We start from the raw sequence: 15,372 nt of genomic DNA on the forward strand, positions 1-15,372 counted from the left end.
CTTTTCCAATGAGTCAGTTCTTTGCATCAGGTGGTCAAAGTATTGGAGTTTCAGCTTCAGCATCAGTCCTTCCAATGATTTCCTATGGGATTGACTGGTTTGATCTCCTTGCAGTCCAAGAGACTCTTAAGAGTCTTCTCCAATACCATAGTTCAAAAGCATCAATTCTTTGGTGCTCAGCTTTCTCTATAGTCCAACTCTCACATCTATACATGACCACTGAAAAAGCCATAGCTTTAACTAGATGGACCTTTGCTGGCAAAGTAATATCTCTGCTTTTTAATATGCTGTCTAGGTTGGTCACAGCACTGCAGGATATCTGGCTCCAGGTGAGTGATTACACCACTGTGGTTGTCTGGGCCATTAAGATCTTTTTTGTACAGTTCTTCTGTGTATTCTTGCCACCTCTTCTTAATATCTTCTGCTTCTGTTAGGTCCATACCATTTCTGTTCTTTATTCTCCCCATTTTTCATGAAATGTTCCCTTGGTATCTCTAATGTTCTTGAAGAGCTCTCTAGTCCTTCCCATTCTATTGTTTTCCTCTATTTCTTTGGATTCCAAATCAGGAATTTCTTTAGTTCCAAATAGGAAAGGAGAATATCAAGGCTGTATATTGTCACCCTGCTTATTTAACTTCTATGCAGAGTATATAATGAGAAATGCCAGGCTGGATGAAGCAAAAGCTGGAATCAAGATTGCGGGAGAAATATCAATAACCTCAGATATCAGATGACACCACCCTTATGGCAGAAAGGGAAGAACTAAAGAGGCTCTTGATGAAAGTGAAAGAATAGAGTGAAAAAGCTGGCTTAAAACTCAATATTTAAATAACTAAGATCATGGCATCTGGTCCCATCACTTCATGGCTAATAGATGAGGAAACAATGGAAACAGTGAGAGACTATTTTCTTGGGCTCCCAAATCACTGCAGATGGTGACTGCAGCCATGAAATTAAAAGATGCTTGCTCTTTGGAAGAAAAGCTATGACCAACCTAGATAGCATATTCAAAAGCAAGACATTACTTTGCCAACAAAGTCCGTCTAGTCAAAGTATAGTTTTTTCAGTAGTCATGCATGGATGTGAGAGTTGCACTATAAAGAAAGCTGAGCACCAAAGAATTGATGCTTTTGAACTGTGGTGTTGGAGAAGACTCTTGAGAGTCTCTTGGACTGCAAGGAGATCAAACCAGTCCATCCTAAAGGAAATCAGTGCTGAATATTCATTGGAAGGACTGATGCTGAAGCTGAAACTCCAATACTTTGACCACCTGATGTGAAGAACTGACTCATTGGAAAAGACCCTGATTCTGGGCAAGATTGAAGGCAGGAGGAGAAGGGGATGACAGAGGATGAGATGGTTGGATGGAATCACCAACTTGATGGACATGAGTTTGAGCAAGCTCTGGGAGTTGGTGATGGACAGGGAAGACTGGCATGGTGCAGTCCATGGGGTCTCAAAAAGTCAGACACAGCTAAGTGATTGAACAGAACTGAAGGCACCAAGGGAGACATCATAAGGTGAAGATGGTGGAGAAATCCCAGATCCATTCGTACTTTTGATGCAATTTATCTTCTATGGTTCCTTCTTTCTTGCAGCTGACTCCACACTGGTCCTCACCTCCAACAGCTAGGCCAGTTCCCTGGTTATCAGTCACAAACTCCATGAACACAAAATTGTGTCTTCCTAATGGAGTCACAATGGTCTTGACCCCATTCCTGTTGAACCCTTGGCCCAGCCCAACACCTTCCTGTCAGAGTCCTTGGAGCATCTATCCTAGACCTGCCTTTACTTGCATCAGCAACGCCTGTAGGTTCTCTCCCCTGGTCCAATCTCCAGCTATTCCTAGCTCAGTGAGAAGGAAATTTGTTGGCAATGAAAGAAAAAGGTACTATGAGAGAAGGAATTTCAGCAAAGATATTCACAGCTTGCAGCCTCTGAGTTCCTTCTGTCTGTGTTCCCTAACTCCTTCCAGCCTAAGGGCCTGGGGTGAGTGCCCACTGGGAGAGTCCTCCCTGCAGAGCACCTGGGAACCATTCGATCCTCAGTCCCACCAGCAGTTTGCCAAGGCTGTCCTCGGTGAATTCAGAGAGGGCCTGTAGCATGAAGGCGGGCACCCCTAGGGCACTGCAGCACAGATGACCTTTGTGACAAAGCTGGCACCATTTATGACATTGCCAATCATCCTCTGAATCCTGCCAATGGCAGGAATGACACCTAGCAAAGTTCCAAGGACAGTTCTGTTCCAGTGATGTTCCAAAGATACTGAGAACAGTGGTTCAAGGGACCAGTGCTGTCTCTTAACCCTGGAAACCTGTGAGATATGGCTATGATCGTCACCCTACAGATACATTCTTTCACTAACATTTACTTCATTCTCTCAGCGTCCCCTCTGAGACTCTGAGAGCTTCACTCTCTCAGAGTACCCCTCTCATGGGGTGGGCTCCGTGGAGGCAGGCAGGCCCAGTGCAGCCCTGGAGTTGGGGTAGTTACCCTGGACAAGTCACTCGACTCATCCTGTGTGCTTCTTCATCGAGTTTTTTAGTGTCTACATTCCTCAGAGTGATAGGGACGGAGTAGGTGCCTAAATAGTTAATACCACTAGGGGATTATAAGTAGAAAAAGTACAGGAGACTCCTGTAAGTTAATGATTACTTAAGAAAGCAGGTTTGCTTAACCATAAAACCAACAGGCTTGCTTAGCAACAAAACCATGCAACAGAAGTGTGAGACAGACCCCCAAACAATGAAACAATAATGGCCTGAGAGCCACATCCTGCAGAATGAGTTTGGTAAGTTTAGCACATGTGATCCTAGGACACATCAGTGAAAACCCATTGCAGCCAAGAATAAAAAAAAAATTTAATAAATTTAAAAAGTAAGTCCTTTTACTTTCAAGTATCGAATCAGAAATCAGCCTTCTGTTTCGTGTCATATATTGTCTAGGTTTGTTGGTTTAAATTGATACCGCTTTTATGTCTCTCAGTTTATAGGTTACACTTCCCCCTATTATTTTTAATTTTTAAAAATATTTATTTTTATTTATTTCTTTGGCTGTGCTGGGTCTTAATGGAGGCATGTGGGATCTAGTTCCCCAACTAGGAAACGAATCCAGTTCCCCTGTGCTGGGAGTGTGAAGTCTTAGGCATTGGACCACCAGGGAAGTTCCCTCCTCTTTATTACACCCTTGCAATGTATTTGGTAGTGAAAACCTAAATTATATTTTAAAGATGCTGAATTAAAATCATCTTGAGATCGTATGTTGGTCTTAAAGCAAAGCAGTATCAGTCAGGAGGGGGCAATCATCCATACTTTCCACTCACTTTTGTAATTAAACACTGATTCCTTTACAAGGGAATATTCAGTAAGAAGACAGTGTTACATTGTAAATTCAGGTGCATGATGGGAATATCTCTTGAAAATTTTAAAAATTTTATGAACCAGTTTTTAAGCAATCTAAACGCTACAGAGTTACTCTCATCACTGGAGATTTCCAAAGGGAAAAATAAAATCACTGAGTTCATTTTCTGTGAAAGAACAGGGTACACAGTTACTGCAAAGGGCAACACCCAGGGCACAGGGCAGACACTGTTCTGCAGGGATAAGAGCATGAAAGTGCATAAAGATTAGCTGCTCTTTATTAATCGGCTCAAGGCTTCGGTAAACATGAAAGTTTATAAAGACACCTGGTTGTTATGGCTGTACAAGGTAGAGAACAGAGACAATTCTCATTCACCTACAATGAGGAGGGTTTGAGGGGCTACTTGTATCTCCAGAATTGCTTTAATTTTCCATTATCATTGCAGTTTCTGTCTCCAGCCTTGGCTGAAGTGCTGAGGTCCCAGGGGCTCATCTTGAGGGGCAGCGCTTGGGGGAGTGGGGGTGGGGGGCTGGAAGGGGGCAGGGAGAGGGCTTTCTTTTTTCCTCTCTTCTCTGGGCCCTTTCACCCCCTGCCCTTTGAGTCTTGCCAAGAGACACCCTGCCCTGAGAGAGGGCGGTTCCTGGAGAAGAGCTGAGCGGCTGGGTGGTTGGTCAGAGGTGACTGGGTGTGGACGACACCCGGGACGTTCTGGCCCTGGGAACGGAGCCAGGCTGAATTAGTTTTCTGGCTATTGTGGGTCTCAGCATACATTCCTTTCTCTAGTTCAAGTTGAAAATTCCATTACACCGAGCATGTGTATGTGTGAGCACGTGTATGGTATGAAGAGCATGTAAGGAGAGGCTGGAAGGACCCAAGTTTGTGGCCTCCTTGGCCCTGGGGTCCCAGCCCTCATCTCCATGGGCCAGGTCTCCGGACTTTCAGGAAAACTGGCTGTAGAGCAGAGAGAAGGGGGCCCTCACTCCCCTCCAGGCCACCTGGAAAGGGCAGTATCAACCTGACATTAAGTGGAAAAAATCACAATAATAGCAAACCTGATTAAAGGCTTATGACCATAGCTGGGCATTTTCTGTGCATTAATTATTTCATTTAATTTGCACAGCAATCCCCCAGGTAGATGGGATTGCATTGGAACAAAGCAAGCAAAGGGAGCTTAGTGAGGCCAAATAACTTGATCCAAGATAAACAGAGTATGAAGATGTTTGGCTGTAGTGCTTCAGCTAAGCTGTGACTCTGGGCCAACTCATCTGGCCTCTCTGAATCTCAGTTTCCTCATCTGCAAAGTGGAAATAATGGGAATACCCAGCTGGGGAAGTTAATTAAAAGGAAAAATGAGCTAATGCATGGAAGACCATAGGGTGAACTAGAGCATAATGTGAAAATATGGTAAGAATGTGAGAAAGCTGCTTGCTCAGCACAGACCCAATTGTTTTCCTAGTAATAAGGCACAATTTCTTTGATGAAATTCTTCTAGTCAATAAACTAGGTTACCTCATTGTAAGAATATCTGTCTCTTCATAGCATTCAGTATAGCTCATGTCATCTAGACTGAGAGGAGAAGAAAACGCAGCCTGTAAACACTTGTTTTTTTCCTGAATGAGCCTTTGTGCTAAAAGAGGGGAGCTCGCTGCTGAAGAAGTTGTGCATTCCTCAGAGGCAGGCCAAGGTTTACAGTCTGTCACCAGCGGCTTTTAGCCAAGTCCTAAACACAAGTTAGTCTCCTGAGAAACACCTGCTTGGCGTATATCTACTCTCTCCAGTTCCTGCCCATACGACCGTGCGTAGGCAGTATGCACGTCATCCTCTATTACAAAGTTCAAAGAGAGGCTCCTGTATTCTTAACATGCAGAGCTTCATTCATTCATTTATTTATTCTACACGCAAATCTTAGTTTGTTTGTTTGTTTTTCATTCATCTTGTACTTTTTGAGATTGCAGTAACCAGGCGCTGCGTAGATTCTGGAAATACAGGACAGACTTGGTCCTGTTCTCATGAACTCACATAGTTTAACGGGGGCAACAGGAAAACACGCAAACAAGTAAGTAGATACTGCTGTGATCAGTGTGAGGAAGGAAGCAAAGAGCTGATGCAGAGATGGGGTGGGCAGGAAAGGGCCCTCAACGGTGGAGGAGCCAGTGCCCTGGTGGAGCTGGCGACAGAGCGCGGGTGGAGGGAACAGAGCAGGGGGCTGGAGGCAGGTGTGGCGAGGCTGCTGGGAGCAGCCCTGCAGGCAAGGCTCACAACGTGAGCACGGGGAGCCAGGGGGCACCATGCAGGGCTTTGTGGACTACGGTAAGGAGTCTGATTTTAAAGACTGCACTAAGAAGCCATTGACAGTTGTTTTAATTGTGGTAGAATTCATTTAACATTGTAATTTGAATTTCTATTCCTCCCTCCACCCACCCCACCCCCACCTCTGGCCACTGCTAATCTGCTTTCTGGCCCTGGGTTGGGAAGATCTCTTGGAGAAGAGAAAGGCTACCCACTCCAGTATTCTGGCCTAGAGAATTCCATGGACTGTATAGTCCACGGAGTCACAAAGAGTCAGACACAACTGAGCGGCTTTCACTTTCATACATTAAGTGGCGGTTTCTTTTATTTGGCATGTTTTCTAGGCTCATCCACGTTTGCCCTTTGTAAAGGGCAGTGTGAACCCATCTGACTTAGCTGTAGGATCACCTTCAGTGCCATGGAGAGGATGGATAGAAGCCAGAGGGCAAGTGGGCAGATAACCTGCAGTGGGGAGGGTGAGAGGCCATGGAGATGCGTAAAGATGGCTGCAGTGGAAATGGAGGGAGGCGCTCTTCCAAGTCCCCAGGAGGTCCAGGCAGGGGGAGCAGATGTAGAGGGAAACCAAGAGTTCCATTTTGAATATCTTAAACTTGAGGTATCGGAGATGTTAATTAGGCGATGAAAATGTGAATCTGGGAATTAGCAGAAAAGTCAGAGCTGGATGCAGATAGAATTTGACGGTCATCAGCCAGGAGATTGAGGCTAAATCCAGGGGAATATGTGTTAAATTACGTGCATAATAAGAGATTTCCACCCCCAAGGGTGACCGAGAATAAGGGGTCTGTAGATCTAATACTTCTCAGCTCCTAGCTAAAAGTGGAATAGTCTGCATCTGAATGAGTCCTCAGCATTTGCAAAGACAGAGGCTGGCATCCTCCGGTCTGTATTCAGAGGGTGTTTGCATTTCTATTGCCTCTGCACTAAGTCTGCCCCCAAAACCAGTAATTCCTATTAAGGGTGTTAAGTGAGAGGATACTTGCCTTTCAATAAGAAATCCAACCAAGGGGCTTCCCTGGCGGTCCAGTGGTTAAGACTCCACTGCAGGGGGTGTGGGTTCAATCCCTGGTCAGGGAACTACTATCCCATAAGCAGTGTGGGTGCAGCCAGGAAAAAAAAAGAAACCCAACTAAGTGGGATGTCTTGGCACAGGTCAAAAATGAATGCTTTGATCACTGAGGTCACTTAGATAGAAGAAATCAAAGTTGTTTTTCTCAAACTTTTGTCTTAATTGAAGGGAAACATATATTCATGTTTTTACATTGTTTTCAAGTATTTGACCTTCTCTGGACAACCTGCACTGTTTGGTGGAGGATTCTCTTAATGGCTAACAAAAACTCTCTGGGAGGAATCCTGGAACCTACCGAGTACTGGACCACTTTTGCTCCAACAGGTGGGGATGGGGGACGAGGTGCATTCCCAACAACTGTCCTTGCCTTTGCTGCCCACACCTGTTAATTTCCATGACTGTAAAACATAGATACCCTGTGACTGTTAGCACAGGTTTGAGGTGAATTAAGAAAAATAGGGCAACATAACAAGTACTTAAAAGTTAATTAGCAGAAAAAACTGCCAACAAAGGTCCATCTAGTCAAGGCTATGGTTTTTCCAGTAGTCATGTATGGATGTGAGAGTTGGACTATAAAGAAAGCTGAGCACCAAAGAATTGATGCTTTTGAGCTGTGGTGTTGGAGAAGACTCTTGAGAATTCCTTGGACTGCAAGATCAAACGAGGCAATCCTAAAGGAAATCAGTCCTGAATATTCACTGGAAGTGTTCCAAGAAGTGGAACCCCCTGCCAGGGCCCAAAACTGGGCTCTTGTCTAACACTCGGAAATGAATTTTCCGAGGAGACACATGTGCTGACAAAGCGAGAGATTTTATTGGGAAAGGGCGCCAGGGTGGAGAGCAGTAGGGTAAGGGAACCCAGAACAGCTCTGCCTCGTGGCTTGCAGTCTTGGGTTTTATGGTGATGGGATCAGTTTTCAGGCTGTCTTTAGCCAATCATTCTGACTCAGAATCCTTCCTGGTGGTGCCTTGTTCAGCCAAGATGGATGCCAGTGAGAAGGATTCTGGGAGATGGTCAGACATGTGGTGTCTCTTTTTTACCTTTCCTGAACTCTTCCGGTTGGTAGTGGCTTATTAGTTCCCTGTTCGTAACCAGGACCTCCTGTTGTAAAACAACTCATGCAAATGGTTACTGTGGTGCCTGGCCGGGGTGGGCGGTTTCAGTCAGTGCGCTTCCCCTGACAGGACTGATGCTGAAGCTGAAACTCCAATACTTTGACCACCTGATGCGAAGAACCGACTCATTGGAAAAGACCCTGATGCTGGGCAAGACTGAAGGCAGGAGGAGAAGGGGACAACAGAGGATGAGATGGTTGGATGGCATCATCGACTCAGTGGACATGAGCTTGAGTAAGCTTCAGGAGTTGGTGATGGACAGGGAAGCCTGGTGTGCTGCAGTCCACGGGCTCGCAGAGTCAGACACAACTGAAGTGAACTGAGCAGGAAAAAAACCCTTGGCAACCTTATGTCAGACCCCAAAATCTTTTGGAAATTTTACTGATTCATCAAGGCCAAAGTCTGGACTGTAGGCTTCTTGCTTAGAACTCCTGAAGCACTGCTGGTCACAGCCTCCAGGGGAACTCATATTATAATCTGCTTTTGCTTTGAGGTCTCTTCTGCTGCATAATAAACACATTTAACGCAGGATTTTTTTCTCCCACTTTTTGTATTCCCCTTGCTGGTGCTCAATAAATATTTGTGGACATAAAGGCAACATCTCTCCCCACTTTGCTGACTAAAAAAAGCAACTCTTCTGCTTTTTATGTTTAATAATTCCCTAAAAAAGTCTTAAGAGTTGCGAGTTTTCAATACAGCCTGTTTGCTCATGATGCCTGTGGGGAAAGGAGATGCGCTGAGCATCTCTTCCAGATGGAGGTTTGCTTTCCCACCTGCAGGGAGATCAGGTGAAGAATCTCCTCTCAGGTAAAGTTCCTTGTATCTCCCCATGGCCCCCAGAGACTTCAAGCTTCTTTGTCTAACCAATGAATGCCTCGGTTCCTTACTGAGCATCTGGTTTTGAGGGAACTCTTCTTTCATCCTGTAGAGGTTTCTCACTCAAATGGTCTTCTCCAATCCTTCAGTAATCATTTAATGAGCATGTCCTCTGTGTCATCTTCCTATTTCATCTGCTAACAGCTCTTAGCTCAGGTCGATCCTGTGTCTCTTCCTGAACAATAAGGCAATTTTCCCTGGCACTGGGGCTCAGCAAGGAAGACCTAAGCCCTTTAGCCAGACACCTAAGGTCCTAACTGTTTTCCCCAGGGTTTCAGTATATTTGCAGAAAATTTAAAATATCAATACTTATTTTTAAAAAGATCTAAAGGTTCCCTGCGGTCTTCTGTCTTTATATTAAGAAAAACTACAGAATTAGAGAAAAAAAAAAGAAAAGCAGAGATTTGAAGCAAAAGTGACTTAAAAAATCTACAAAAGAGACCAGGTAAAAAAGTTTATAATAGGAGATCAGGTAAGAAAACAAACATTTCCAGAGACATTCCCCCCTATAGCAAATGCAACCAGGCATTGCCAACAGAAAGTACGTTAGAGAAGTAAATACACAGCATCAAGAATACAACAGGCAACAGCACCGTTTATTAAATGTGTAGGTAGACACAACATTTCCTTTGAAATCCTAGGGAATACAGTTTTTGCAAACATCAATTTAAACATACTTACCCGTCACATAAGTAAACTCATATTACTTTATAATTATGGTATCCTGAAACGGTTCAATAGCTTATTTAAAATTATACACTGGGACTTCCCTGGCAGTCCAGTGGTTGAGACTCTGCACTTCCACTGCACGGGGGCATGGGTTCAAATCCTGGGTGGGGATCTAAGATCTTACATGCTGCACGGTGCGGTCAAAACAATTCAAAGGAACCGGAGTCTCATAAAGTTTCTATATCCAAATACCAATTTGGAAGAAATATGAATCCAGAAGAAACTGTGAAAAATGATACTATGAGGAAATGACCAACACAAGCCAGACAGGAAATTCTATAGGACAAATGACCTAATTTCACAAGAAAGGAAAAAAAAGAGATAGTAAGAAAATCTACAGATTGAAAGTCATGAGACATCAATCACAAATATGTAAACATCACTTTCCTGATTCAAATAACTTTTAAAATAAATTAATAACTGAAATAGAGATGAAAGTATCTGATGGCTGGGATGAGAAGGGGAAGTAACTGGAGGCACAGATGAAACAAGATTGGGAAAATACTGATAAATGTTGAAGCTGGGTGATATACGATATACAGAGTTTGGTCTAGTTCTGTATGCGTGCAATTCTCCACAATACAAAGAAAGAAAGAAAAAGAGGAGGAACTCACAGAGTCAAAGCTCAGACTTATCATCAGGTAGTTTTTCTGAGCTTCGATTAAAAATTCCTTGACTTTTCCAGTTGTCATATCTGTATACACCTTTCCCGGGCGTAATTTCGTATTTCTACTATACTTGCTTGCTCATTTCTCTTTGAGAGGCAATGTATAAATTTAAAAAGTTTACACCAAAATTACAGAAATCTTAAGCCTCTTGATTTCAAGAGAATCACGCACCAGTCAACTGATGAAGTGAAAGTGAAGGTTGCTCACTTGTATCTGACTCTTTGCGACCCCATGGACTATACAAGTCCATGGAATTCTCTTCTCCAGGGGATATTCCCAACCCAGGGATCAAATCCACGTCTCCCGCATTGCAGGCGCATTCATTACCAGCTGAATCACAGGGGAAACCCAAGAATACTGGGGTGGGTAGCCTGTCCCTTCTCCAGCGCATCTTCCAGACCCAGGAATCAAACCAGGGTCTCCTGCATTGCAGGCAGATTCTTTACCAACTGAGCTATCCGGGAAGCCCTCAAACTGAGGAAAATGGTACAAATTTCATTTCTGGAGTGTCAACTATTGCCTATTACATGCTGCTGTCCAACCTAGTAATGAAACAGGGATGTGGCAAATGGTCTGTGCAAATCCAAAAGGCTTTCGTCAACTATGGGCTAACCTGGTGGCCTAGACGGTAAAGAATCTGCTTGCAGTGCAGGAGACCTGGTTTCAATCCCTGAGTCAGGAAGATCCCCTGGAGAAGGGAATGGCAATCCACTCCAGTATTCTTGCCTGGAGAATTCCATGGACAGAGGCTATAGTCTATGGGGTCGCAAAGGAGCAGACATGACTGAGTGTCTTCTCATCAAGTAGGTACTTAAAGTACCTGGGATCCAAGTTCATTTTAAAATAAAATAAAACATCAAACTTAACTGATGTACAATGTAAAACAAGACATTTAACAATAAGGCAATGAAATATCCAAATGAACCAGAAGAAATAAATATTGTAAGCCCTGTGGTCTGAATGTATCGTTTACAAGGCGTAACAAATTTGGCGCTGACATCCCAAATCAAACAAGTTCATCCAGAAATGAAAAGTAGCCAAGGATAATTAGGTTAACATGAAACTACAGCTTTAGAGAAGAATTTCAATTTGTTAATTTATGAGGATTCTAGGAAACTCATCACTTCTCATATCAAGTTGTTTCTAGGAAAGCAAATCAATGTCATTTGCTTGGTAAGTACAGAATTAGAGAGGGAAAAATACTTGGAACATTTCTTTTTGGAACAATGTACACCTCTCATAGACTCCCTTCTCTAGCTCCAGGGCAGTATGGTTTTTGGTTTTCCACTTAACAAGTTGTCCAAGTTCTCTAACTTCTCCTGTATAAACATCACTACATTTTTTTCTCTGACTCAAATCACTCTTTTCATCCTTAGACTAATGGAACTTTGCTGGTCTGTGCCTCAATTCCCCCAACAGCAAATCCTACTTCATGGGACTGATACACGGGCTTAGGACTACTAAATCAATTAATATTTCTAAAGCATTGGAAACACACAGTGGCACACAGTAAGTGCTATATAATCAAATATATAGTAGCTTATACGTTATAAATTTAAATGGTAAGTATACAAATGTATGTTATTATTAAGTTAAAATACAAATAAAAAACTTATATTCTAAAACTGAGCACAGAATGTCACAGCAACTGGGATCTGAAATGCATTAATATTATATATACACTAAATATATAATACACAAAAATCACAATTCTAATTGCTGGCTGTGTTAATCTAGGTAATAGTATATGATCTGAAACTAAAAGGAGAACCGAATGAGACAGTTATTACCGTGCTTTCTTACGGAAGAAAAGGCTCTGGGGAGGTTCTTTTAAATAATGCTAGTCTCTCCAAAAAAGCTGTTCAGAATTTTTTTTCCTTAAGAAATTTGTCTGTAGCAAATGAAAGCAATTCCAAAAATTCCAGATGTGGATATGTGTTTTAAAATGCATCCCAAATTATACTGATGATGATTAAAAGAAGTGGAAGAGTATAATCTAAAATCACATTTCAACTTTGCTAAAATAAAGATGTGGGAACTGGCTAAGATAGTTAATGTTTATGACCAAATTTACTGGTAAGCCTTCTCAGCTCTAGGTTTTTGAGTCTAAAACTTTAATGAATCAAAACATGTTACCTATGTAAAAACATGTTTTTATGAAAATATTAAGTGAAAAAAGTAATCGCACACTGTACACTAAAGTGTGATTATAACTATTCGAATCTGTGGAATATCTCCATCCATTTGTGTTTGCTCATCCATCTACAGATTTAGAAAGTAAACTGAAGAGGTAAGAATGGTGGTTACGTGGCACACAGCATTCCACTTCAGACTGATGCCAAAACAATTTTTACATCTGCAACCATAACCACCACCAAAATAATAATCGATTCCAGCAAAAATTACCCACGGATTCCAAACCATCGCTGGGGAAGAATAATATTCCAGAACAGGTTACAGGAGTGAGGCAAGCTGGAAAACCCGACCTTAACTAAGTGGCCCAATTCAGCATCACCAGTGATAAGATGACCCACCCCAGTGCCCCCTGAAGCTGTGCCTTCTCTGTAGCATTCTTGTCAGAAACGTCTAATCCGAATCTAATCATGTGGAACCGAGACAAATCGAGGGACATTCTACAAAATAACTGGCCTAGACTCTTCAGAAATGCAGTTGTCTAGGAACTGTTCTAGATCAAAGGAAATTAAAGAAACATGGAAACCAGATGCAATGCATGACCCTTGACTGGATTTTAGGGAGGAGAAAGTCCAATTACAAAAGACATTATTGGGACAACTGTGGAAATCTGGAGGAGGGCTGTAATCATTCTAAATAGTACTGTATTACCATTAATCTTCTGAATTTGGTATTGCATTGTGGTTATGTAAAATTAATGCTCTTGTTTTACAGGATTAAGCTTAAGTATTTATTGGATTAAACTAAATTATGAGACTGTTCAGAAATAACCCTCAAATGATTGAGGAAAAAAGGAAAAAATATATAGTGTAAAACTATTAATAACATGGCAAAATGTTACCAACAGGCAAATTCAGGCTAAGGATACAGGAGTACTCATCATTTCTTCTTGCAATTATTTTAGGATTAAATTGTTTAGAAAAGGTGGGGCAAAAAAATCCATCTTTGTTTTAAAATTCTACATGATCCAGAATGGACTCCACTAGTTTACAGTCACCTGATACTTACTAAGAAGGCTAAAGAGGCAAAAAAGCAAGCATCTACTTTTATGTAGTAATGATAACCTGTTAGCTCACAGTCCCCTCAAAAACTATTAAGCTGCAGCAAGAAACTGTTTCCCAGATGGAGAACTTGAGTTAAAAGAATGATTCTTGGGAATTCCCTGGCAGGACAATGGTTAGGACTCAGTGCTTTCACGGTTGGGGCTGGAGCTCAATCCCTGGTCAGGGAACTGATTCCACAAGCTGCTCAGTGTGGCAAGAAACAATTACACAGATGTACTATATATAATCAGAAACAAATCTGAGGCAGTTTAATTATAAAAAATCAAAGTCTAGGGGCAGAAGATACACTGCCTGTATGTGAACATGGAGGATTTACTTGCCAGAAAAAGGAAGTATTGCAAACCCTCGGAACTACAGTTGGACAGATAAGACCTATAATTCAGTAATTTTATTCAATGACCATTACTGAACACTGATTATGTGCCAGTGGTCCTCTGCTGAGGTGCATTAAGGGTAAGACACAGTCCCTACCTTGAAGAACTCAGCCTGTAAGAGTCTCCTGTCAATTATACTTCAATTAAAAAAAACCAAAAAACTTCTTTATAAAATCCTTAACTTCTGAACTTAGTCTTAAGACTAGTCAACTTAAAGATAATTTGCATAGTATTTAAAAGCCATTAAAATGTTCTACTTATTTTAAAAATTGGTTATTTGCTTCCATAACATTGACAATCTAAATTATTTATAATAAAGCCTTTCTAAGGACCCTATACAGAAGCCCCTTCCAAACAGACACAAGTTTGAGGGCAGAGGAAATCTTTCTCTCACTCAAAGGCCTCTACTTGTTTGAACCCTGACCAGGCAAGTAAGGTTTCAGTGCAGCACCTGTCTCCAAGTACAATTAACTCAGGAGACATGAAGAGTATACCATCTATGAATTTTGGTTGTTTTCTCTGACTGAAAGAACTTTCAATTAACCCGAGATTCATCTGTTATGGGTTCTTGTAAGTTAAATCGTAAACAACTCAGAATCTAAAAACTGAATATCCTGAATAATCTTAACCTACCATAAAATGATCTCTAAATCATAAAGGATGTGCTATTCTAAAGCTCAAAGGTTTTGTTATTTTTAAAAATTTATTTTTTAACTGAAGGATAATTGCTTTACAGATTGTGTTGGTTTCTGCCAAACATCAACATGAATCAATAAGTAAAGTTTAGGAACCCACAATTTTATGCCTGGATGTCTGTAATTCTTAAATGGTTCATAAAAAAGAGGATGAACATCGTGGAGACTTGGATTTTTCATTTCTGCTGAGAAGTTCTGTATCAGTTAAACTGTCTGAGCAAAAGGTCCCACTATGTTAAGTGAGCATAACTGTTAATAATATATGCTGTTATTTTTGGTACCTCTTTTCCCTCAGGATTCAAATAAAAATTAAGAATGACTAAGAAATTAACACAACATTGTAAATCAACCAGACTTAAAAAAAAAAAGACTAGGGAGACCCTCCCTGTTTGTTCAACTGCAGCAGTTGTAGCTAAACTTTATACAGAGTGCCTGACCTAAAACGAAGCCCTTCTCTAATGAAAATTTAGTTAAGCCATCAGGATTCTGGAAATATGGGTCAAGAACCACACTTTAACTTATATTTATGCATCAGAATTTACAGGTATTAAAAAATACACATATATATTGCAATTCTTCAGTTTAAAACAGGTTTTAAAATGATTTACTCAATAGTAAGAGACTTTCATAGCTCAGAAATGTTTTGGGAAACTTAGTCCATCACCTGAAAAAGTGACTTCACTTTTAAGAAAGATAAATTTGAGCTTATTTTTAAGAAACAAAAGTTTCTACTTCTTCTATATAAAATCTTTTGTTTGTCCTAAATTCAATGAGTTAAAACAGGAAACTCTACAGTCAACCAACCTATAAGACTTTTTCAGAAGAGACTATTTTTACTACCTAGAAATATTCAATGCATGTATTTAATTAACTAGTTTTATCTTGGTTGTGATAGGTCTTTGTTGCTGCACACAGGCTTTCT

Source organism: Budorcas taxicolor, chromosome 19, assembly GCF_023091745.1.
Source record: "Budorcas taxicolor isolate Tak-1 chromosome 19, Takin1.1, whole genome shotgun sequence".
Lineage (NCBI taxonomy): Eukaryota > Metazoa > Chordata > Mammalia > Artiodactyla > Bovidae > Budorcas > Budorcas taxicolor.